Here is a 27,366-nt window from a genome sequence, read left to right as displayed (position 1 = left end):
TGTATGTGTGTGTGTGTGTGTGTGTGTGTGTGTGTGTCTGTGTGTGTGTGTGTGTGTATGTGAACACTTTGGAAATTAAGAGCCCAGCTAAAATGTAAAAAAGTACTAAACAGAAGTCAGATTTAGTAATGAACGTTCAGCAAATATCTAAGTTGACTTGTGAAGGCCAAAATATTAATAATAAAAAAATAACATAGTAAGTTCAGGAGTGTGTAATTGTATGGGTTTTTATGCAATACAGGGATGAGAGAAGAATGAAGGATGGGGTAGGTGTGTTAGAAAAACACAAATGCAATCATGTGCTTTGAGTCAGAAGATGAATGTTTCTGCCAATTTTGTTGAATCTAGCCTGAAAACCACGAGTGAAATCGATGGCTGAATGTGGGAGGATGAAGGGATGAAGCAAAACTGAACAGACAGACAGACAGACAGACAGACAGATAGATAGATAGATAGATAGATAGATAGATAGATAGATAGATAGATAGATAGATAGATAGATAGATAGATAGATAGATAGATAGATAGATAGATAGATAGATAGATAGATAGATCCTATCCTATAGATAGATGGATCCTAGAAATCCTATCAGAACAATGCACTTTAAATGTAAAGTAATTGTAATGTACGCCATATACCTTGCATACATGTTATGCACAACAACAGTTAGTTAATCAGGATTCAATCCCCAGCACCATGAAGCTGCCACTGTTGGGCCCTTGAGCAAGGCCCTTAACCTTCTGATATGTCATGGCTGACCATGTGCTCTGACCCAAGCTGGGATATGTGAAGAAAATCATTTCACTGTGCTAAAAAGTTTTTTTTATACTGCTTTAAAGCATATGACTTTATGTTCTATATAATATTAGGCTATATAATGAATTATAAAGTCTGTATTTTAGCATAATTACCACTTGGTTTAAATAGTGTTCATAAGGGTATGTAACACATAGCAGTATTATGACATGTCATGACAGTATTTACTTATAGCTTATAGCTGTTTTAAATAATCTTTTTAATAGGAAAGTTTTAATCACCTGTAAGAGAAATAAGTTAATCGTATTTAACTTGTCTTTTACTTACAGGAGCCAATGCTTAGTATGTAATGAACTTGGTAGTACATTGTTTATTGTAAAAAGCAACAACAACAAAAAAAAGATATTTACAATTGTACCAAGTTGAAAATAAAACTCACCTGCTAGAGTCATCATAGCTAGCACAAAGGTCATGCTGGATAGTAGATTAAGTAGTTTAGTTGTGTTCCAAATGGCTTTACTATGCACTATGCGCTATATACTCAATCGTCTAGCGTAGCTTCTCAAAAGGAAACGATTTTTACTATCCGGAATTATAAGCCGTTTCCCAGTCGATGTCATCAAATGATGTCAAATACATGTAATGCATAGCAAAAAGTTTAGTTGAATGCTGTGATGTTTTTTCTCATCCCCGCCCCTCTATCATTAAATAAGCAAAGCTGTAATTGTTGAAGTGTCCACCATTCATTTAAAAAGAGCCTCATCTGGGTAGCTGAAATGCACTTCTTTCAGTGTGAACACACTACTCACACGTAATGGCACAGAATAGTGCATAAGTATACAATTTGGGATGTGCCCTTTGTGTCTCATGGGCCTGCAATTACTCCCGGTGCACTGTCCAGCATTCTAAGGAGAAACAGTAGTAGCTACTGTATAAATAGTGAAACACAAAATATATACTTCACAAATCAGTGTTAGTGAAATTGGTTAGCTAACTGGGTTTGCTACATACACTGACCAGAGACACCAACAATCTCTGCTACTTCCAAGCCCTGTTTTTCTTCCGATTTACTTCCACCTTTTAGTGTTAAATGGAACCACAGATAAGTTTCCATTCTTCTATTTTTGCACATTAAACAATAAATGGAAATAGTTGCAGGAAAGAATTAACATTGTTCATGGGGGATTGAATTACGCTCAGAGGAATGATTCGAGATTTGGATTTGTCACATTCTTTCAACTTAGAGTTGAGAAATTCACAATTCAAATGTTGTTCAGCATCGTCGCTGAAATTTCTCTGCCGTCTTGCTTACATACATAGAAAATTAGCCTGTTTAATTGCTTTCTGGTGTGAAATCATGGTAAATTGGATCCTTTCACACAATAAATGACCTAATAGTAGAAACTCAGGTGACCCTGCACTTTGATCCCAGCTTCCTCTCAAGCTAAGAAAAGACTTTCACTGTACTCGTCTTGACTGGGTGAAAATAAAGTCTTCTAATGTTATAGCTAGCTTGCTACAATAACATTTAGATAAGTACTATTTGACTGTGTTTAGATTTCATTATTATTACATGGTTTAAAATTTATGGTAAGAAAAGCAAAAAATGAAAAAACAATTAAATTTGATTTGTATAGCGATAACAATGGTCATTGTCACAAAGTAGCTTTACGGGAATACTGAGAATAAAAGGTTTCGCATTTAAATTTAGATTTATCCCTAATGAGCAAGCCAGAGGCAACGGTGGCAAGAAAAACAGCCTGAGACAATATGAGGCATAATAATGCGTAAAGAACTGGTGAATGTGTGTGCGCTCATGTCACAGCAGGTTTGGCAGTTTTTGCTTGAGAAATATGTTTCTGTAGGAAACTTGACATTAGTATTACAAGGTTCTAACTGGGTTAAGAATAGATGGGACTCTTATAACACTATGGTCCCAAACTATATGAGAAATAATGTTTGCTATGATGAAGAAGGAATAAAAGGCAAAGCAGTTTATATTGGCAGTCAAATTCACTTCAAAAGGTCAGAAAGATATTATTTGTTATTTCTTCAGTTCATATTTTACAGTTACAGCTTTGCAAACCCTGAACAACTTCCAAGGGCATTTCTGATGTTAATAACACCATGCAGGACATTCACTATTGTGCCAAAAGCTAGGCTTAGTATCATTAATAACCGGCCACTTGTTTTGTCTTCCTGTGAAGGTATAATTACAACAATCCTTTGTACATTGATTTCAGATACTGAATGGTCTACTGGGTATAACTGATGATTACCCAATTCTGCTCCATTTACATACCCGAATTCCCAGCTTGTAAAAGCACTTTAATAGTAATTAAGTGTCCTAATGTAGCCTCATGCTAAATGCTGAAATGATGTACTTGGCAAATAAACTTATAGTAGAGGTATGTAAAGGATTGTTTTTTTATATAACCCAGAGGATTTCTGACACCCCTACTCCCACAGTTATATTTGCAGAGGCCAACCATCATGCCCACCTCTCTTTCTCAACAGCACCAGTTTAATGTGAACCAATGGTTCAGATTTCCCAAGATGCTCCCAAGCATCTGTACACATAACATTCTCCATCACTTTGGTTCCCCTTCTGTTCTAGCAGTCTAGGAAACTATTACAACAGTAATACTGCTGAAGATCATTAAATACCTGCTCACACACACTCACACATCAATGTACTGTTTAACACCAGAGCATGTACACATGGTCAGAACATTGCTAATAACCCAATACATCCAGGTGACCGCCTGTTTCAGACATTCCCATCAGACTGAGTGAGCTTGCCACCACTTCAGGTTCTTTCAATGTGTTATCAACATTATCAGTCAAAACCAGACCTCTACAACTTCTCCCTTTTAAAACCAGGCCCTCTCCAGCATCTGGATGCACACCTCTACTTTATTGTGAGACTAGAATATGTAGACATTTGGAGTTTTTGGCACCTTTATGAGTTTCCTCCATGTACTCAGTCCAAAGACATGCATTGTAGGCAGATTGACATCTCTAAACTGTCTATAGTGTTTGAACGAGTATGTGAGTGTGTGATTGTACCCTCTGATGGTTTGGCACCCCATCCAGAGTGTCCCCAACCTTGTCCCTGAGTCCCCTGGGATAGTCTTCAGACTCGCCACAACGCTGTGTAGGAGTTGTTGTTAGTTTTATTCTGGCCTGTGTGTTTGCCTGGGCCATTTTAAAGCTGTTCATTAATGAGAGTTTATCCATCTAATGTGCCATTGGGTCTCCTTAGAGGTTTCTGTGGTCGGAGACACATACTACTTAATAAGGCCAGGGAACGCAATCCAGTGTGAAGCGCTGACCAATAGGGAATATCTGTTTCATGCTTTGGCTCACATATGCTGTTTAGGTCATGCTATTACTTTTTTAAGGGATAGCTGTCTGCTACCGGTCTCCTTTTTATTTTTAAAGAGAAACCAAAAGTAATCGTGGTTAAATAGAATGTTACATAGTTACAGTAGGCATTTTAAAGGGTAATGTGTCATCTATCAGCAGGAATGCTGTTGCCATAGTGATTTGGGTTTTTTTAGGGTTATTTTCGCATGGTTGTGGATACATCCCTGTGTGTCGTGCATGTGGGTGTCTGCATGACTATATGTAGTAAATTTGTATCTAGAGATCAGAGACAACTAGTTTTTATTCCCTCTGGTACAAATGTGCCTTAGATTATCAGTCTTCCTCCTCTTTTATTTCATAAGAGGATTCAGATTATTATGTGTGCTTTTAAGCGCCTTTTCTTCTGTCTCTCAATTCAGTAAAACTGCTTGGCTAAAAGCCTTTCTTAGTCACAAGATGGCAATGATGTCTTCCAAGTATTCTCCTGTGGTCATGCATACAGATTGAATTGATTTCAAAATTTGGCCAGGAAATCTGGACTCATATGGGCCTAGTTAATTAAGAGCTGAATGGATTTAATATGCATTTTTGCAATCTTACAATAGAACGATGCTCCTGTGTTTTCCAGGTGTTTGTTATATCAAACAGGCTTTGCTTAAGCTTACTTGATGGATATTCGGGCTATTTTTCAAATACTATCCGTTATATAAAGGATAAAGCATGCTAGGGCATTTATAGGAGAATAAGAAATAAGATATGATGTGGTTTCTCTACGTTACTGTACTCTACACTACTCTACACTAATGTATACTACTGTAATGTACACTACTCTACACTGCTGTTCTCTGCACTACTCTAATGTATACTACCGTACACTACTCTACACTACTGTAATGTATAATACCCTACACTACTGTACTCTACACTACTGTAATGTATAATACCCTACACTACTGTAATGTATAATACCCTACACTACTCTACACTACTGTAATGTATAATACCCTACACTACTCTACACTACTGTAATGTATAATACCCTACACTACTCTACACTACTGTAATGTATAATACCCTACACTACTCTACACTACTGTAATGTATAATACCCTACACTACTCTACACTACTATAATGTACACTACTCTACACTACTGTAATGTATAATACCCTACACTACTCTACACTACTGTAATGTATAATACCCTACACTACTCTACACTACTGTACTCTACACTACTGTAATGTATAATACTCTACACTACTCTACACTACTGTAATGTACACTACTCTACACTACTGTAATGTATAATACCCTACACTACTCTACACTACTGTAATGTATAATACCCTACACTACTCTACACTACTGTAATGTACACTACTCTACACTACTGTAATGTATAATACCCTACACTACTCTACACTACTGTAATGTACACTACTCTACACTACTGTAATGTATAATACCCTACACTACTCTACACTACTGTAATGTATAATACCCTACACTACTGTACTCTACACTACTGTAATGTATAATACCCTACACTACTGTACTCTACACTACTGTAATGTATAATACCCTACACTACTCTACACTACGGTAATGTATAATACCCTACACTACTGTACTCTACACTACTGTAATGTATAATACCCTACACTACTCTACACTACTGTAATGTATAATACCCTACACTACTGTACTCTACACTACTGTAATGTATAATACCCTACACTACTCTACACTACTGTAATGTATAATACCCTACACTACTCTACACTACTGTAATGTACACTACTCTACACTACTGTAATGTATAATACCCTACACTACTCTACACTACTGTAATGTATAATACCCTACACTACTGTACTCTACACTACTGTAATGTATAATACCCTACACTACTGTACTCTACACTACTGTAATGTATAATACCCTACACTACTCTACACTACTGTAATGTATAATACCCTACACTACTGTACTCTACACTACTGTAATGTATAATACCCTACACTACTCTACACTACTGTAATGTATAATACCCTACACTACTGTACTCTACACTACTGTAATGTATAATACCCTACACTACTCTACACTACTGTAATGTATAATACCCTACACTACTGTACTCTACACTACTGTAATGTATAATACCCTACACTACTCTACACTACTGTAATGTATAATACCCTACACTACTCTACACTACTGTAATGTACACTACTGTAATGTATAATACCCTACACTACTCTACACTACTGTAATGTATAATACCCTACACTACTGTACTCTACACTACTGTAATGTATAATACCCTACACTACTGTAATGTATAATACCCTACACTACTCTACACTACTGTAATGTATAATACCCTACACTACTCTACACTACTGTAATGTATAATACCCTACACTACTCTACACTACTGTAATGTATAATACCCTACACTACTCTACACTACTGTAATGTATAATACCCTACACTACTCTACACTACTGTAATGTACACTACTCTACACTACTGTAATGTATAATACCCTACACTACTCTACACTACTGTAATGTATAATACCCTACACTACTCTACACTACTGTAATGTACACTACTCTACACTACTGTAATGTATAATACCCTACACTACTCTACACTACTGTAATGTATAATACCCTACACTACTCTACACTACTGTAATGTATAATACCCTACACTACTCTACACTACTGTAATGTATAATACCCTACACTACTCTACACTACTGTAATGTACACTACTCTACACTACTGTAATGTATAATACCCTACACTACTCTACACTACTGTAATGTACACTACTCTACACTACTGTAATGTATAATACCCTACACTACTCTACACTACTGTAATGTATAATACCCTACACTACTGTACTCTACACTACTGTAATGTATAATACCCTACACTACTGTACTCTACACTACTGTAATGTATAATACCCTACACTACTCTACACTACTGTAATGTATAATACCCTACACTACTGTACTCTACACTACTGTAATGTATAATACCCTACACTACTCTACACTACTGTAATGTATAATACCCTACACTACTGTACTCTACACTACTGTAATGTATAATACCCTACACTACTCTACACTACTGTAATGTATAATACCCTACACTACTGTACTCTACACTACTGTAATGTATAATACCCTACACTACTCTACACTACTGTAATGTATAATACCCTACACTACTCTACACTACTGTAATGTACACTACTGTAATGTATAATACCCTACACTACTCTACACTACTGTAATGTATAATACCCTACACTACTCTACACTACTGTAATGTATAATACCCTACACTACTCTACACTACTGTACTCTACACTACTGTAATGTATAATACCCTACACTACTCTACACTACTGTAATGTACACTACTCTACACTACTGTAATGTATAATACCCTACACTACTCTACACTACTGTAATGTATAATACCCTACACTACTGTAATGTATAATACCCTACACTACTCTACACTACTGTAATGTACACTACTCTACACTACTGTAATGCATAATACCCTACACTACTCTACACTACTGTAATGTACACTACTGTAATGTGTAACACCCTACACTACTCTACACTACTGTAATGTACACTACTCTACACTACTGTAATGTATAATACCCTACACTACTCTACACTACTGTAATGTACACTACTCTACACTACTGTAATGTATAATACCCTACACTACTCTACACTACTGTAATGTATAATACCCTACACTACTCTACACTACTGTAATGTATAATACCCTACACTACTCTACACTACTGTAATGTATAATACCCTACACTACTCTACACTACTGTAATGTACACTACTCTACACTACTGTAATGTATAATACCCTACACTACTCTACACTACTGTAATGTATAATACCCTACACTACTCTACACTACTGTAATGTATAATACCCTACACTACTCTACACTACTGTAATGTACACTACTCTACACTACTGTAATGTATAATACCCTACACTACTCTACACTACTGTAATGTACACTACTCTACACTACTGTAATGTATAATACCCTACACTACTCTACACTACTGTAATGTATAATACCCTACACTACTGTACTCTACACTACTGTAATGTATAATACCCTACACTACTCTACACTACTGTAATGTATAATACCCTACACTACTGTACTCTACACTACTGTAATGTATAATACCCTACACTACTCTACACTACTGTAATGTATAATACCCTACACTACTGTACTCTACACTACTGTAATGTATAATACCCTACACTACTCTACACTACTGTAATGTATAATACCCTACACTACTGTACTCTACACTACTGTAATGTATAATACCCTACACTACTCTACACTACTGTAATGTATAATACCCTACACTACTCTACACTACTGTAATGTATAATACCCTACACTACTCTACACTACTGTAATGTATAATACCCTACACTACTCTACACTACTGTACTCTACACTACTGTAATGTATAATACCCTACACTACTCTACACTACTGTAATGTACACTACTCTACACTACTGTAATGTATAATACCCTACACTACTCTACACTACTGTACTCTACACTACTGTAATGTATAATACTCTACACTACTCTACACTACTGTAATGTACACTACTCTACACTACTGTAATGTATAATACCCTACACTACTCTACACTACTGTAATGTACACTACTCTACACTACTGTAATGTATAACACCCTACACTACTCTACACTACTGTAATGTATAATACCCTACACTACTCTACACTACTGTACTCTACACTACTGTAATGTATAATACTCTACACTACTCTACACTACTGTAATGTACACTACTCTACACTACTGTAATGTATAATACCCTACACTACTCTACACTACTGTACTCTACACTACTGTAATGTATAATACTCTACACTACTCTACACTACTGTAATGTACACTACTCTACACTACTGTAATGTATAATACCCTACACTACTCTACACTACTGTAATGTATAATACCCTACACTTCTCTACACTACTGTAATGTACACTACTCTACACTACTGTAATGTACACTACTCTACACTACTGTAATGTATAATACCCTACACTACTGTAATGTATAATACCCTACACTACTGTAATGTACACTACTCTACACTACTGTAATGTACACTACTCTACACTACTGTAATGTACACTACTCTACACTACTGTAATGTATAATACCCTACACTACTCTACACTACTGTAATGTACACTACTCTACACTACTGTAATGTATAATACCCTACACTACTCTACACTACTGTAATGTACACTACTCTATGCTACTGTACTCTACACTACCCTCCTGTAATGTACACTACTCTACTGTACTCTACACTACTGAAATGTACACTACTATACTCTACACTACCCTACTGTAATGTACACTACTCTACACTACTGTACTCTACACTACTCTACTGTAATGTACACTACTGTACTCTACACTACCCTACTGTAATGTACACTACTCTACACTACTGTACTCTACCTTACTCTACACTACTGTAATGTACACTACTTTATACTACTGTACTCTACACTACTCTACACTACTGTAATGTACACTACTTTACACTACTGTACTCTACACTACTCTACACTACTGTAATGTACACTACTTTATACTACTGTACTCTACACTACTGTACTCTACACTACTGTACTCTACACTACTCTACTGTAATGTACACTACTCTACACTTTTCTACACTACTGTAATGTACACTACTTTACACTATTGTACTCTACACTACTGTAATGTACACTACTCTACGCTACTGTACTCTACACTACTCTACTGTAATGTACACTACTCTACACTACTTTACACTACTGTAATGTACACTACACTACACTACGCTACTGTACTCTACACTACTGTAATGTACTCTACACTACTGTAATGTACACTACACTACACTACTGTACTCTACACTACACTACTCTACACTACTGTACTCTACACTACTGTAATGTATACTACACTAAACTACACTACTGTACTCTACACTACTGTACTCTACACTACTGTAATGTATACTACACTAAACTACACTACTGTACTCTACACTACTGTACTCTACACTACTGTAATGTACACTTCACTACTGTAATCTACACTACTGTAATGTACACTACACTACTGTACTCTACACTACACTACAGTACTCTACACTACACTACTCTACACTACTGTACTCTACACTACTGTAATGTATACTACACTAAACTACACTACTGTACTCTACACTACTGTAATGTACACTTCACTACTGTAATCTACACTACTGTAATGTACACTACACTACTGTACTCTACACTACACTACAGTACTCTACACTACACTACTCTACACTACTGTACTCTACACTACTGTAATGTAGACTACACTAAACTACACTACTGTACTCTACACTATTGTACGCTACACTACTGTAATGTACACTTCACTACTGTACTCTACACTACTGTACTCTACACTACTGTAATGTACACTACTCTACTGTACTCTACACTACACTACAGTACTCTACACTACACTACTCTACACTACTGTACTCTACACTACTGTAATGTACACTACACTACTGTACTCTACACTACACTACAGTACTCTACACTACACTACACTACTGTACTCTACACTACACTACTCTACACTACTGTACTCTACACTACTGTAATGTACACTACACTACTGTACTCTACACTACAGTACTCTACACTACACTACTCTACACTACTGTACTCTACACTACTGTAATGTATACTACACTAAACTACACTATTGTACTCTACACTACTGTACTCTACACTACTGTAATGTATACTACACTAAACTACACTATTGTACTCTACACTACTGTACTCTACACTACTGTAATGTATACTACACTAAACTACACTATTGTACTCTACACTACTGTACTCTACACTACTGTAATGTATACTACACTAAACTACACTACTGTACTCTACACTACTGTACTCTACACTACTGTACTGTATACTACACTAAACTACACTACTGTACTCTACACTACTGTACGCTACACTACTGTAATATACACTTCACTACTGTACACTACACTACACTACAGTACTCTACACTACACTACTCTACACTACTGTACTCTACACTACTGTAATGTATACTACACTAAACTACACTATTGTACTCTACACTACTGTACTCTACACTACTGTAATGTACACTTCACTACTGTACTCTACACTACTGTACTCTACACTACTGTAATGTACACTACTCTACTGTACTCTACACTACACTACAGTACTCTACACTACACTACTCTACTCTACTGTACTCTACACTACTGTAATGTACACTACACTACTCTACACTACTGTACTCTACACTACTGTAATGTATACTACACTAAACTACACTACAGTACTCTACACTACACTACAGTACTCTACACTACACTACAGTACTCTACACTACACTACTCTACACTACTGTACTCTACACTACTGTAATGTACACTACACTACTGTACTCTACACTACACTACAGTACTCTACACTACACTACTCTACACTACTGTAATGTATACTACACTAAACTACACTACTGTACTCTACACTACTGTACTCTACACTACTGTAATGTACACTTCACTACTGTACTCTACACTACTGTAATGTACACTACTCTACTGTACTCTACACTACTGTAATGTACACTACTCTACTGTACTCTACACTACTCTACTCTTCACTACTCTACTGTACACTACTGTACTCTACACTACACTACACTACTGTACACTACTGTACTCTACACTACACTACTGTACTCCACACTACTCTACTGTACTCTACACTACTCTACTCTTCACTACACTACTGTACACTACACACACTACTGTACACTACTGTACACTACACACACTACTGTACACTACACACACTACTGTACACTACACACACTACTGTACACTACTGTACACTACACACACTACTGTACTCCACACTACTCTACTGTACTCTACACTACTCTACTCTTCACTACACTACTGTACACTACACTACTGTACACTACTGTACTCTACACTACACTACTGTACTCCACACTACTCTACTGTACTCTACACTACTCTACTGTACACTACTGTACTCTACACTACTCTACTGTACACTACTGTACTCTACACTACACTACTGTACACTACACTACTGTACTCTACACTACTCTACTCTTCACTACACTACTGTACACTACTGTACTCTACACTACACTACTGTACTCCACACTACTCTACTGTACTCTACACTACTCTTCACTACACTACTGTACTCTACACTACACTACTGTACTCCACACTATACTACTGTACTCTACACTACTCTACTTTTCACTACACTACTGTACACTACACTACTGTACACTACTGTACTCTACACTACACTACACTACTGTACACTACTGTACTCTACACTACACTACACTACTGTACACTACACTACTGTAATGTACACTACACTACTGTACTCTACACTACACTACACTACTGTACACTACACTACACTACTGTAATGTACACTACACTACTACTCTACACTACTCTACTCTTCACTACACTACTGTACTCTACACTACCCTACTGTACTCTACACTACTCTACACTATACATTATTCTACTCTACACTATTCTACATTACACTACACAAACATAGTATATATATAAATTATATGAATGTCACTATATCCAGTAAAGTATGGATTCATTGTGGTGACTATAAATGGCACCAATATAAAAAGCTGCACTGTTTATTATTATTATTATTATTATTATTATTATTATTTTAAAATAGCTATGCATTTCATTTTATAAAACCAACCAACCAACCACACACATACACACACACACACACACACACCTGGCTCTCAATGGTTAGTGGTATAAATATTTTTTATTTCATTTTTTTAAATTCATTTTTCATTTCTTTCTTTTATTACTTTTTCACTTATCAGGCCTATTTTCTTTAAATTTGAACAATTTCAGCCTTCTTGGCAGTCTGATATTGGTAAGCCAGATGAAATCACAAAATATTCATTCTTTCTCCATGAACCGTAGTGAGAAAAAGGTCACTCGCAGTCAGAGGCACCAGAAATAGAAAAATCAGAAATATTGTGTGCTACATATTAAATTACATCCCACTCTTTACTCAAAATGAAAATTAATAATAATAAAAAAATAAAGCTTAAAACAAAGATATTTTCCTTGTTCTGAGCCAGAACTCGAGATGTCTATATCAGGAAAGTGAAAACATAATAATCACGTTTAATAAAAAATAACATGAGGTAAATAAGAATAGAAAAGAGTCTTAAAACAAGGCAAAGATATATTATTTCATTTCAGTTACAGCACAATAAATAAGAATAAACACGAAATCAAACAAAAGAAGATTGAATAATTGAAATTATAGATATATTATTATTGTAGATTATACATTAGAGCAGAATATAGTGAATAGATAGCCTTTTGGGATTGGACCAATAAAAGAAATTCCCTGTATGAAGAGAAGTGGAAGATTACAGATTAATGCTATAAATGTAAACTAATTAAAATTCTGTGTAATGAGTAGTTGAGCAGTTTTGTTTTTCATTGTATACTTTCCTACTTTTACTTTGGCAATTATTCGGATGTGAGAATTCACCTATGCGTTTTTAAAGACCTTAGTTTTTAATTAAGAAAAAAATCATTGGGATCCAAAGTATGTCATTTAATAAGTTTTTAGCAGTGCTACTGCACTGCATGAGTAAGCAGTTTTAGCAGTGCACTGGTTTAGAGTAAACACCAGAATGTGCAGTGTATACTGGGATATATGTCGTTTTATCCAGGAGTGAGAATGAAAATGAACAGATTTGCTTTCGTACCTTTTATGTTAGCGACTAATTTATGCGAGCACAAATGCTCTCTGAAGTTTATATGCTAGTTAAAATCTGTGTCTTAGTTAAGCAGTAAAATTCTGCTTTTATTCAGTTGTTTGAACGGTAGAGGTGGTAGAATTAGTTCAGAGTAGTTGAGGGAAGCGATGGCTCATTAGTTAAGCCTTTGAGCTACACATGAGGTGGTTGTGAGGTCAAATCTCAGCATCAACGAGGATGTGACTGAAAACCTTCAACTTCACTTTCATGCAATGCTTTTACTACTGAATGAAACCACTTGGTTTCCATTGTGCGTTGAAGAGGAGGAGGAGCATGAGGAGAAGGAGGAAAAGAATTGTGCCAGTCATTAGGTATTTTGATTTATAAAAACAATTATTCTTGTCAAAAAAGGAAAGGCAACCTGATAATTCATTTTAACTCTCAGTTGAGACCAAGACCATATTTAGTCAGACCCATGCCCGAGACTGAGACAATCCAAATCCAGATACCCAGACAGGTTCAAATCAATACAGAAAACATCTTGAGACTGGAGTCCTACAGCCCAAATAACAAACCTGAAAAAAAAAAACAAGGTCACAAACTGTAGCTTTTTCATTAAAAAAAGGGTTAATCAGACTAAAAATACAGCTGTTTTACATTTTGCATTACTGAGTGTTGATAATGATGATTTCAGTCTTAATGTAACTACTTTGCTCATTCTCATTCCTTCCACCATTTCACTAATTATTCTGACTAAAATAAGAATCTAAAATCACAAGAAACACTGAAGGCTGATGATATTTTGATGGCTGTGAATGTAACTGGAATTAGGGATAGTGTGAAATAAGTTATCGATGTGTCAGAAGGGTTTGTGGTATTATTGTAATTTTCTGGTTTCTGTTTAATATTGTTTTAGAACATGACTGTTAAACCTGACCTGCTTTTCTCAGAGTGCTGCATCCATCGACAAGGTCAGGTCAAAGTCTGTAAATTTATTAAAAAGAAAAAGCTGAAATATCACATTTACATAAGTACTCAGACCCTTTACTCAGTACTTAGTTGAAGCAGCTTTGGCAGCAATTACAGCCTTGAGCCTTTTTGGGTATGACACAACAAACTTTGCAGGTTCGGTCAGGTTGAATGGGGATCGTCAGTGGACAGCCATTTTCAGGTCTCTCCAGAGGTGTTCAATAGGGTTCAAGTCAAGGCTCTGGCTGGGCCACTCTAGGACATTCAGAGAGTTGCCCCTAAGCCACTCCTGTGTTGTCTTTGTTGTGTGCTTAGGGTCGTTGTCATGTTGGCCCAGTTTGAGGTTGAATGCTGTGGAACATCTTTTTATTGAGGAAATCTCTGTGCTTTGCTCCATTCAGCTTTCCCTCAACCCTCATTAGTCTCCCAGTCCCTGCTGCTGAAAAACACCCCATACTTCACTGTTGTGATGGTATTAGGCAGGTGATGAACAGTGCCTGGTTTCCTCTAGACATAATGTTTAGAATTGAGACCAAACAAATCAACCTTGCTTTCTTTAGACAAGAGAATCTTGTTTCTCACAGTCTGAGAGTCTGCTTTTTTGCAAACTTCAAGTGGGCCTTCATGTGTTTTTGAGGAGAGGCTACACTGCCATAAAGCCCAGATTGGTGGAGGACTGGTTGTCCTTCTGAACCTTTGTCCCATCTCCACACAGGATCTCTGGAGCTCAGTCAGAGTGACCATCAGGTTCTTGGTCACCTTCCTTACTAAGGTCCTTTTCCCTGATTGTTCAGTTTGGCCAGGCAACCAGCTCTTGGAAGAGTCCTGGTTGTGCCAAACTTCTTCCATTTGAGAATTCTGGAGGCCACTGTGCTTTTGGGAATTTCAATACAGCAGAATTTTTTTTTTTGTAGCCTTCCCCAGATCTGTATCTTGCAACAATCCTGTCTCTGAGTTCTGCAGGCAGTTCCTTTCACCTCATGGCTTGGTTTTTGCTCTGATATGCACTGTCAGCTGTGAGGCCTTCTATAGAAAGGTGTGTGGCTTTCCAAATCATCGTTTTTTAATAAATTGTAATACATTTACAGACATTTGTAGAATTTTTTTTTCACTTTGTCATTATAGGGTACTGAATGTTGATTAATGAGGCAAAAAATGTATTTGAACAAATGTTGTAGTTTTAGGCTGCAACAAAACAAAATTGAAAAATGTGAAGGGGGTCTGAATGCATTCTGAATGCACTATATATATATATATGTATATATATATACACGTGTGTGTGTGTGTATACTACCAAACTCTATACAATATACACATTTGTGATCTGTAATTTGTAATTTGTAATTGATAACATTCTGCTGATTCAGTAAGTAATTCAGCTCCAGTTTACAAAAAGTAATCAGTGTTTTGTTGACCTACGTGTACGCTGGCATGGAGTCAATCACCCCTCTGTTGTAAAAGTGCCAGCAGGAGCTGCAAACAGGGCTCCGCTTTTTGGCTCGGCTCCCAGAAGCTGCACTCGCCTGTTCTGGTGACAGTTTACTCCACAGCAATACTTGCACATATTCTGTTAATAATGAAATGTACACCATAAATGCATTTAATGGTGACTCAGCTGACTGGATGTATTTCTATTACGCTTCACTGAGTAGTAGACATTCAGTTAGTTAATACTGTAAATAACGTGCAAAAAATATGTTCCCTCTATTTTACAATGTAGATTTTTTTTTAGAATAAATTCAAAATGTGGCTGTACCCTGCAACAAGACTACAGCCCAAAACAACCAAGAAAATAGTTTGAACAGATTGAAAAGAGACAAAATATGACCCTCGTGATCTCCATACTTCATTTGAACAAGTCAGCATTTGACATCTGGCAGAAAAACATTGACTATAAGAGAAAGACTGGCCATACATGTCAGGAAAAGTCAGTGTTGAATAGAACTAAAAGGATCCTGAAGTAGCTTTATGCTTTATGATAGAGAGGAGCTTGAAGGCTTTTCTAAAGACATTTTCTAAAAGCATTTTTAAAAAGGGATTTGCCAGTAAGCTTGAATACCATTTTATGCTTAGATTTTTATGCAAATTTTAATATTACTAAAATTTTTTAGTTGGGATAATGAAGGAACAAACCTGATGTCTTCAATTCATCCATTCATTCATTCATTCATTTATTCACTCGCTCACTCACTCATCCATCCATGCATCCATTCATGCATTTGTTCATTTGTTTGTTTGTCCATTCATCCATCCATCCATCCATCCATCCATCCATCCATCCATGCATTTGTTAATTTGCTTGTTTGTCCATCCATCCATCCCTCCATCCATCCATCCATGCATTCATCCACTCATTCTTCCAACTGGCTATCCATCCATCCATCCCTTCAGGCATTTGTTCATTTATTTGTTTGTCATCCATCCATCCATCCATCCATTCATTCATTCAGTGAAAACAGGGGTCAGGGTTGCAGTGTATCTGAAGCTTATCCCAAGAAAGCTAGGTGTAAGGGATAATTATGACCTTGACAAGATATCACACAATCCTACCGGCACGCAGTGACACAATCGCACAATCATACCTGCCTGTTTTCGGAGGAAAGAGTAGACCAATGAATCCTCATGTGAAACTCCTCAATGAGAGTAAACCGAGCTCAGGATCAAAAAGTGAACCCTGGATCTTTGAGGCAGCAATACAATAAATGGCTGTTTTGTCCTAAGCGTATACAGACTTGTGCTCAGCTCAACTCAGCTGTAAATCTAGTGGAGTATTTATTTCCTTTACTTCTGTCTTTTCACTAACTTTTTTTCATTATCTGAAGCTTTTGTCAATAGCTATGGTCAGATTTGTGATAATAAACAAAACAAAACAAAACAAAACAACAAATCCTCATTTTATAAAAGTTTTCTTTCTTTCTTTCTTCCAACTCCTGAAACATATCCAAGCACAGCAACACAATCTTTTAGCTTTAGGCTTTAGTGCAACTGTCAGACAAAGCTTTTAGGATCATTCGCAGCAGCGCTGCACATTTTGTTCCTCTCTTCTATGATGGAGTGAAGTCATGAATAAGTTAAATAGGGATATAGAGATTTTTTTTATAATTGATTTGTGCTATATAGCACATTGGTTTCAGCTTTTTCCCCATTGTAGTACACTAATATCTCCTTCAGGAAGCCTTGACCCTGTTCACAGCTATTCATTAGTTTCTATAAAATTTGCCAGAGGGACAAACATATCTGACAAAGAACCCACTGGATAAATGAAAGCCTACTAGTGGGTGAATGAAGAAGAAAGGTGTGCTTTGTATTATTTCAATTTCACTATATTCTTTTTTCTGTCTTTTTGTCGCATTAATAGCAACAATTTTCATGTATCATTTCTTGGATTGGATTTAATTTGAAGTTTGAGAGATCTACATAAAACAATGCACTGAGAATTGTTAATAGCAGCGATTATTCTAATATTTTCTTGTTTCCATTGAATCAACGTACCAGCCATTAATATGGTGAGTTTTTCAGTGAGGAGTCATTTACTGCTCACTCGTTATTGGAAGGAGTCTCTAGTGTCAGATTTGTAACTTTCCAGGACAGATAGCTGGCGGATTCACAATAACATGACATCTGCTTTTTTTTTTTTTTAACTATCTAATAATTTCAAGACAAAGAATAAAAGAGTGATAATGGTGGATGTTCCACACCATTGCACACAATAAACAGATGAAACACAGAAAAATTATGATGTACTGTTCCATAATGAATTAAAAGGGCTAGCGAATTGTTATAAAATATGATGAATAATTCATTTATTTTGGAAAATAATCAACTTCAGGGTGGAAATAGTCCAATAATAACTCTACTTCTTGTGTGGCATTGCATCATGTTGTGGTTATTTTCCTATAACAGAATGCACCATCAGATCCTTTAAAATAATTAGACTATGATTAACGCTGAAAATAAAGGAGTCTTTAAAAGAAGCAGTCTTTAGCTGACAAAAGAGATCTTCTCATTTTCCACGTCTCAGGAAAAAAAAAAAAAATCTTTTACATAATGTAATAAAATGAGGGTTTTCACCCTGGATTCTTTCCTTTCAGTACTCACATGTTGAATAAAAGCTTCTTTGTTCACATCTTGGCCCTGATTTCCATCAAGGTAGATTAGTTGAACTCACTTGTCCAACACTGTTCAGACAGCCTGAAATAGTGCAGGTCAGCAGACAGAATCGTTGGAGGAATCGTTGTACTGTTAATTAGTCATTAAAGATTAGTGGGATCCCTTTGAAATCGGAATGACCAAATCCAATTCTCGAGAATGGAAAAAAAAAGAAAAAAAAGATAGAGCCTCTCCCTTCCTCTCTGGCGATGTGACTGACCATTGTGGGCAATTGAGTCGTCAGTTTCTTCCTCTTTACTTCACAGCTTCCTCTTACATGCACAATTTCCCACAAATCGACCATGACAAATGTACTAGGCAGAATCCAAATAGTAAACCGTCAGCCGTAGGCTGCAATATCCTGCAGGCTTCTTTGGAATGGGATTTTAAATGAAGTTTGGTTTTTGGTGAGGCAGATGTAGAAAAACCTAATGAAAGTGCTATGGTTTGGTATTTTCAGTTTTTTGTTTTTTTAAACATGGTAGAAGAATGTTTCAGATGAACATATTATGAACATATAAACTAATTTATATACTGTAGGAGCAGACAGGAATTACTGTAGTCTGATAGATGCTAGTAGAATAGATCTGAACTGGAGAGGATCCCTTGCTTCTTCATTTTGCCTTTAAACACACAAAAAATAAGAATAAACAGATTACTGAACAACTGAGCAAATTAAAAAAAAATTCAAATTCATCTGTATATTTCTTAATAATAGTGTTTATCCAGAAAAAATACAAAAATATTCCAGTCAAGCTTCAAAGTCTCCCTGACCTTCTGAACCTCAGTGTGTGTAGTAGGGATGCAAGCAAATATGAATACATTATTTTTGCTGAACAAAGGATGTTTCTTCAAATGTATACAGTGAGGTCCAAAAGTCGGATAATACATTTTTTTGGTTTTGATTTGTTTTTGTTTTCAACAGGAGGTTTTAGAATTTTGGAATATTTCACACTAAGAAAGTCAATATCTTGCATATTTAATAATGTAAGATTCTGCACTATATCTAGGTTGCTATTTAAATGTAAGCAAATGTGTGAATTAATTTGTATACAAGGTCAGATTTTCCTCATGACTAATGCAGGTTTTTGCACAAACTTGTGGAGTCCATGCCGACTCGAGTCACATTGTCATTAAGGCATAAAAAGGATGAACCAAAAACACAAAATTTAAAAAATGGGGAAAATTGAATTTTATGTACATTTTTCAAAGATTCTACTTTTCACTCATCAATAATAAATATCACTTGTAATGAAAAGGGTTGTATTTTGCAAAACAGAAACTTTTTTTTCTAAAAAAAACGTGAAAGAAAGCACCTGCCATCTGAATAAGACCAGTATGGGGACTGCGATCCAACAGAAAACACAACAATGTTTATCTGTCATGTGGGTGCAAGCGAGTGTTCAGAGATGAGACTCAGATAAAAGCTATAGTCACTACCATGACCCCATGGCTTGTAGGGAAATTGAACCAGCTAAATTTATTAATAAAGATCACAGGCAACTACAAGCAAAAAAAAAATAACTGCTTGATTAAAGTGAATATGGAGCTCCAGAGCATTAACAGAAACAGATAGTGATGTGTTACGCCTCTACTGTATAGAGTTATTTATCTAAGCTGGAGTTCTACTGTTGGATATTTTCTTGCTTGTTCTGTGAACTCTAACAGATTAACTTGCTCCAACAATAAGAAAGATTAGATTGGAAAATTAATTGCCAAACAGGAGTATAGTGTGGTCTGTATTAGAGAGTTTTCCTGCTTATCCCAAAGCAGATGTGTGTGGAATCTGAAACAAATGACCATGACAAACAACGCTGCAGTTGTAAAATGTAACTGGAGGCAACAATTAAGCTGAAAAATAACATTTTCTCTTCCGTCGTTAGTAGGCCTTCACGATATTTGCCTTCTTTATGTGATACACAGACTAATAAAGATTTGTGTACAGATGTGGGATGATGTAAACATTTCATGGTAAATATTTCGTACATCATCCGGTGGGTAAGAAGTAAGTGTTGAAGCTCATTCCCAAGTTCAAAATTAAAAAATTTAACTTTAAACAAGTATATTTAGTGGCAGTGATGTTATTGTAGTATATTACCTTCATGTTAATAATTGATGGATGGATGGATGGATGGATGGATGGATGGATGGATGGATGGATGGATGGATGGATGAATGAATGAACGATTTGTTAACCATTTTTATGAGACACTCTGGGGAAAAAAGACAAAACCCTTTTTTTTCCCCAGTTCAAGTATTTACTTTCAGTGGTAGATCAATGTCTCTTGTCAATGACTACTATGTGGTTTGGAACACAGCCATTAAATTACCGGCTGTCAGTAAAGACAAATAAAATCTAGACACGTTCAAGGGTAATGATAGAAGACCAAAAAATGACAAGTATACTCTAACACGTATCATCTTCTACACCAAAGTATGGCATTCGGTTTAAATGGGTTGAAATACATGTAAGTATTCTTTTTTATTTATTTATTTAAAACATTGGAGAATCTCAAGTTTCGTAGTTAAACATGTGTATGTGTGGCAGCCTGGAAAAACCCTTCACATGGTGAAATGTTTCCATTGTCTACTAGATTTTTTTGCCATAAAAAGCCTTTAAAGTCGAAGTCGACAGAAAGTAATCGTGAAATGACAAACAACCTTGAGTGGTGAATTCGGGCTCATTGTGGAAATTGCAGCAGTATGCACCTTGTCAGAATTTCTGCATTAAAAGCTACAGTTATTTTGTTTCATCATGCAAGCTCCCGTCTGTGTCCTCTTGTGATTACTGATGGATATTCGCATAACACCATATATCCTGTACCGCACTGAGGAATAAACAATAGAGTGCAATATTTCATCAGAAAGGGAGATTTAGAGACTCTAAAGTAAGCAGAGCAGCAGAGCACTAATCACTGTCTGGCCCCGCTGGTGCGGCTGTACAGGGCTTCACTGTAGGAGATTTCACAGACTGCTATGAATAAAACATGAGTGGAGTTCAGACACCAGTACCCCTGGCTGCTCCAATCAGGGTTATGGTATTGACACACTCTTTTAAATGTTTCTATTTGTAATCTGATACAGCCATCTGGTCTCTATCGCCTGTTTCCTAATTATGTCTAAACACTAGGAAGCAAAACTGTGGCAGTGTGTGGATTTTCACACAAGTGATGTGAGGCTGTGTTTTGTATGTGTCCCATGATGTGTGGTCAAAAGAAATGAAAGGTTTTGTGGCAGGTATTATTATTATTATCATTATTATTATTTGGCTCCATTTTGGATTTGGCCAAATACTTTTCATATTTTGTAATTGTATTCTATTATATACTATAGTATATCATATAACATCTATCCATCCATTTTCTGCACTACTTATTCTATACAAGGTTGTAGCGACCCTGGATTCTATCCCAGGAGACTCGGGGCACAAGGTGGGGAACACCCTGGATGAAGTGGCAAGCCATCTCAGGGCAAAATCCCAAACACACACACACTCACTCATTCACACACTAAAGACAATTTAGACAATGCCAGTCAGCCTAAAGCACATGTCTCTGGGCTTAGGGAGGAACCCGGAGTACCCAGAGGAAACCCCTTGAAGCACAGGGAGAACATGCAAACTCCATACACACACTGGGCTGAGGTGGAATTCAAATCACATGATGTGTTCATTAATGACAGGAAATGGCAAATTGCTGTGGTATAATAGGAATAGATTACTTTAGGACATGTGGTGTGATATTGGAAATGTTTCTGTTACACGCTGAGTTCTAGTGATAAATGTACACATTCAATGTGTCAGTAGCCTCTGCTTTCTAGAAATCAAGGTCTAGGTCAAGAATTTTTTATTACCACACGACTATGTGGGTGGTTATTGGGTTTGGTACAGCTCAATATTAAACAATACACCAGCTCAACACATGCAATACACTTGTCACGAATCAGAGGCGAGTGCATGCAAGCTTAATTTTGAATCAATTCCATGTTGGCAGGCTCCAGAGTGGTGGCCTATCATCAGGAGATTGCAGGCTTGAATTCTGATAACGCTACAGCCGCCCATGACCAGGATTCGAGAGAGCACTGGTGGGATGGGGATGGCATACTCTCTCTCTCTCCCCTGTCAATCAAATCAACACTAGCTAATCACTGCCACCTGTGAGCTCATGTATGTGGAAAGAGTTTTCCTTTGTTGTTGTCATGTTGCCTTGTAATGTAGCCTGCATGGCAGTTTGCAAAGATGTGCTTGGCTGGCTTCATGTGTCTCTGAGGAAGCATGTGTTAGCCTTCCCAGTTGATAAGGGACAGCTGACTGGAGGGTGGAAATTGGCAGGTTACCAAATTGGGGTGATTACACAGAGGGAATAGTCCACTTGGCCAGCAGAATCTTGGTCAAAAAACAAGCAAAGGTCAAATTACCAGGCGAACAGATCAATACAAGAAAACAAGATCAAAAACACAGAGAAATCAGAAAGGTCAAAGCCAGATAAGCAATCTGGAAATAGCGCTTAGACTTACATATACTGTAACTGACAAGATGGCAAAAAACAGATGATGATTGAGCTGTTTAAATACTGAGAGTAAACTGAAGATAAAGAGGAAACAGATGTTTTAGTGTTCAGGTGAAGAGTGTCAGCATTGTGCCAGATTGTGGAGTGGAACATGCCAAGACATAGTAATAATGCCAAGACATAAGAATCGTAAGTGGAGGATAGCTGAAATGTGTATTGCATCAGAAAGGGCAAAATTTTCCTGAAGAGTATGTGAAAATGTTGACAAGGTTCAGGTAGAGAAGCTAGAGAATTAAGAGGGATAACGTATAGTCCGCAAACTTTACAGCTGCAGAACATTCAGACTGAAAGAGCCAGGGTTTTACAGCTGCCTCTGAAGAGTAGGAGGTAAGAAATGGCTTACAGAAGCAGCTGGTTTTAGTTATCATGGGTCTGTATCTTTTGCCAGAGCTGTCTTCTTGCACCGATGAGGGATCATGTCCAAGGTTTCATGTACACTCCGTTCAAATTTCCTTTCAAACAGACCGACTGGAACGAGCAGTAGAACGAAGACTAGAATGTAGGTAAATCATTCGGCTGCATATGTAGTGACAGAACTCTTGAGCCATCTCAATATGGCTGATCCTAAATTACACACCCACATAAGTGAAAGCGCTCACCTATTGTAGCGACTCATTTACCGGCTAGTGAGGCATAACCAATGATTCACCTTCTGTGGATTCCTGGTGAATTTCCAGAGCGGTTACTAATCATCCCTGCTGTCCTTCAGTTAAAATTAATATTACACTCTAGATGCTAAATAAATATGCAGATACACACAAAGAAAGCACCCAGAGAAGGAGTCTGGTTTCTTCTCAGATTTTTTAAAAAATTTTTTTAACTACAGAAACATCTATATCTTTTATTCCTTTAAAGCTTTTTTTGTGATAATGTATATTGCTTAAAGTGTTATGCAAATCAAATTGAATTGAGCTGTTTCTATTTAGGGAGAAAAATTTTCTGAAATCCCGGATTAGTGTCAAATGTCTCCTCATAGAAATATTTTATATTGTGACGTATCTGATACACAATACTGTACAGTTAAGCTACTTTCCTAATACAGTTGGAAGAACCTACCTTCTTCCACATACATGGGTTCACACACAGCCATGAATGGCTAGTGTGGCTGTGATTGACAGGGATAGAGACTATGTCATCACTCCTACCCAGTATCTTTGGGTCTAGAGTATTTTGTCTCTGAACAAATCAGCTGAACACTTTTTCTGTTGTAAAACTCACTGATTCTTTCCTAACTTTTAATTTGAATTTCCATCGAATTAAAACTCTGCAGTTGTCTTTAATGGTTTGATATTTTTGTAGTGTGTTGCTTCTCGGAAACATTAAATCTACATTAAATCGGCATTAGAAGACTGGAAGGTATATTAATGACTTGTATATTGAATACACTTTTCTTACATCATGAAACCAATAAGATCCCAACTCCATCACTTTAAAGTACTATTTTTTAGCTTTTTTTCTTTTTCTTTTTGGTACATCAAGGCAAGTGTAATGCACTTTTGTTTTTTCCCATTGCTTACAATGCATTAGGTTACTAAGTAAGGAATAAAACATGAGAGGCTATGCTGTTCTAGGAAACAAACCATGCTGAGGTGCTAATATATTAAAAACTTATTAAAACCCCTGACTCCTTCTATAAAGATAAAATAAACGTTTCTATTCAGAAGATTAACCCATAGAAATGATTATATATTTTCCTGTGCTAATTATAAAAGATTGATAATGTATTAGACTGAGCATATTAATTGAAAAATATTAACCTGTTATTTAAGTAACACCAGAGCTTCACTCAAGAACGCCTTGGTATATTTCACAGTAATGCACAGTGAATATTTTTTATAATTAATTATAACAACATTCACAATATAACATGAATCCTTTGTTAGTTCATTATAGATATGGCCTTACAGTATATTGCATTATCAATAAAGTTTATTAGACCAATGAGTTTATTATCTCTGGAATAAAGCTTCACTTATTATCATAAAAGCTTATTGCAAAGCATTATTATTATCACCCCAATGGCCTTTAAATCTTGTTCTAACACATCATGCAATAAGCTTGCATTAAAAAAAATGTCAGACAAATATGTTTACACTAGTTAGACAAATCTGTCAGCCAAAGACTGGATGCTGTTAAGCAGCACCTGAGAACACGACTCATCTTAAATCACCTCAGCTTCACATGATGTTTCTTATAACTTTGCAACAGAAGCTTGCTGAGGGTCGGGACAGTTATTAAAGGGGTCACCGTTTTAATAACTACACAGATCAATATCAGGTATTGGCTTATACTCTGAGCTCTAACTGATTTCAAGGATACAGCAGTAGTGTAATGTTCATCACAGCGAGACCACAGATATCACCTTCAAAGAGTCCATGCCTACTGTCCCACCAGTGAGCCGATGAAAGGCCAGTGAGGAAGGAAAGGCTGCTTTGACTTTGTCTTTCCGGGCTTCTTTGAAGCTCCAGACTATGAAGGATCACACGATAAGACCAGGCCGCTTTCAGCTTTGCTACAGTCCCTTGTTGACACTACAGCTTAGCACCAAATGTATTGCAGTATGCTTTTCCAGACCAAGTGCGCTCACTTATTCTGGGAGCGCTTATAAAAATAAACAAAATGACTGTATATTAGTGGGTTTTTTCTTTGCTTAGTGCAGATATCTGTCAGGGATTTCCCTCATGCTGAGTGCTTGTCGTCCATGCCTTTGTTTTGTTTACATCACCACTTTTTTCTGTCTCTGCCTCTGTGTTGTCACTCTTGTGCTTTCATGTCCCTTTTCAGTTTGCTTCTTCATTTGTGTGTGTATTTAAACCATTATGAGTTACTTTTCAGTGTAAAATTTGTGCTCTGGGTCGTTTATAACCACCGTCTAACCTCGACCTTGTTTCTGGATTTCTGAACTTGCTCTTGCCCAGTTTATGTTGTTTGCTGATCACCTGACCATAACCTGTTTTGATTTCAGAAGTGTTTAGAATTGTCTTTGTTAATCCATTTGACCTGCATTTACATCCTCTCAGCATCTCATTACACGACAATGTCAGAAATGTATTCACAAATTTGTAGTGTACTTTAAATTATTTTCAAATTCCTCTCAGGAGGATCTCTATTGTTTTATTATGAGGTTGAACACAGGTTGGCTGCATCATGGCAAAAATCATCTTTGAGCAAAAGAAGAGACAGATGGTTGTTGACATGCGCAAGCCAAGTAATGGATATAAAAAGACATAAGCAGTTAAAATATCATTAAGCATAAGAAAGGGCGTATTACACAAAAAAAAGTTTACATGTAAACAGCAGAAAATGTGTCTGGAAAAGGACACTTTGGCTGGAAGGGCGATGGGGAATATTTGTATGCTAATGGATAGTGGTGCAGAAAGCAAAAAAATGCCTCAGAGATCACAGAATGGTGTAGCGTAGTTTATTCTTGCGAAGTTTCAACCATTTCGACACAACCTTCATAACTGTTTGATGAGCCTCTCATGAGAGCAAGCCACAAACTTCCTGATCTACACCAAGGAATCA

General features: G+C 36.6%; 1 protein-coding gene and 1 long non-coding RNA gene across 3 annotated transcripts in view; one reads left to right on the top strand and one right to left on the bottom strand.

Annotated features, from left to right (window-relative positions):
• btbd11a (BTB (POZ) domain containing 11a) overlaps nt 1-27,366 on the top strand; it is a 214,870-nt gene that overhangs the window by 125,322 nt on the left and 62,182 nt on the right. The window lies entirely within an intron of this gene.
• Nucleotides 13,231-19,450, bottom strand: LOC131369731 (uncharacterized). Its single transcript, XR_009207324.1, has 4 exons — nt 19,223-19,450; nt 16,544-16,691; nt 15,093-15,139; nt 13,231-14,730 (listed from the first exon to the last, which is right to left on the bottom strand). It is a non-coding gene; the product is annotated as an uncharacterized LOC131369731 (long non-coding RNA).

Source organism: Hemibagrus wyckioides, linkage group LG19 (genome assembly GCF_019097595.1).
Source record: "Hemibagrus wyckioides isolate EC202008001 linkage group LG19, SWU_Hwy_1.0, whole genome shotgun sequence".
Lineage (NCBI taxonomy): Eukaryota > Metazoa > Chordata > Actinopteri > Siluriformes > Bagridae > Hemibagrus > Hemibagrus wyckioides.
This window is presented reverse-complemented; position numbering and strand designations above follow the sequence as displayed.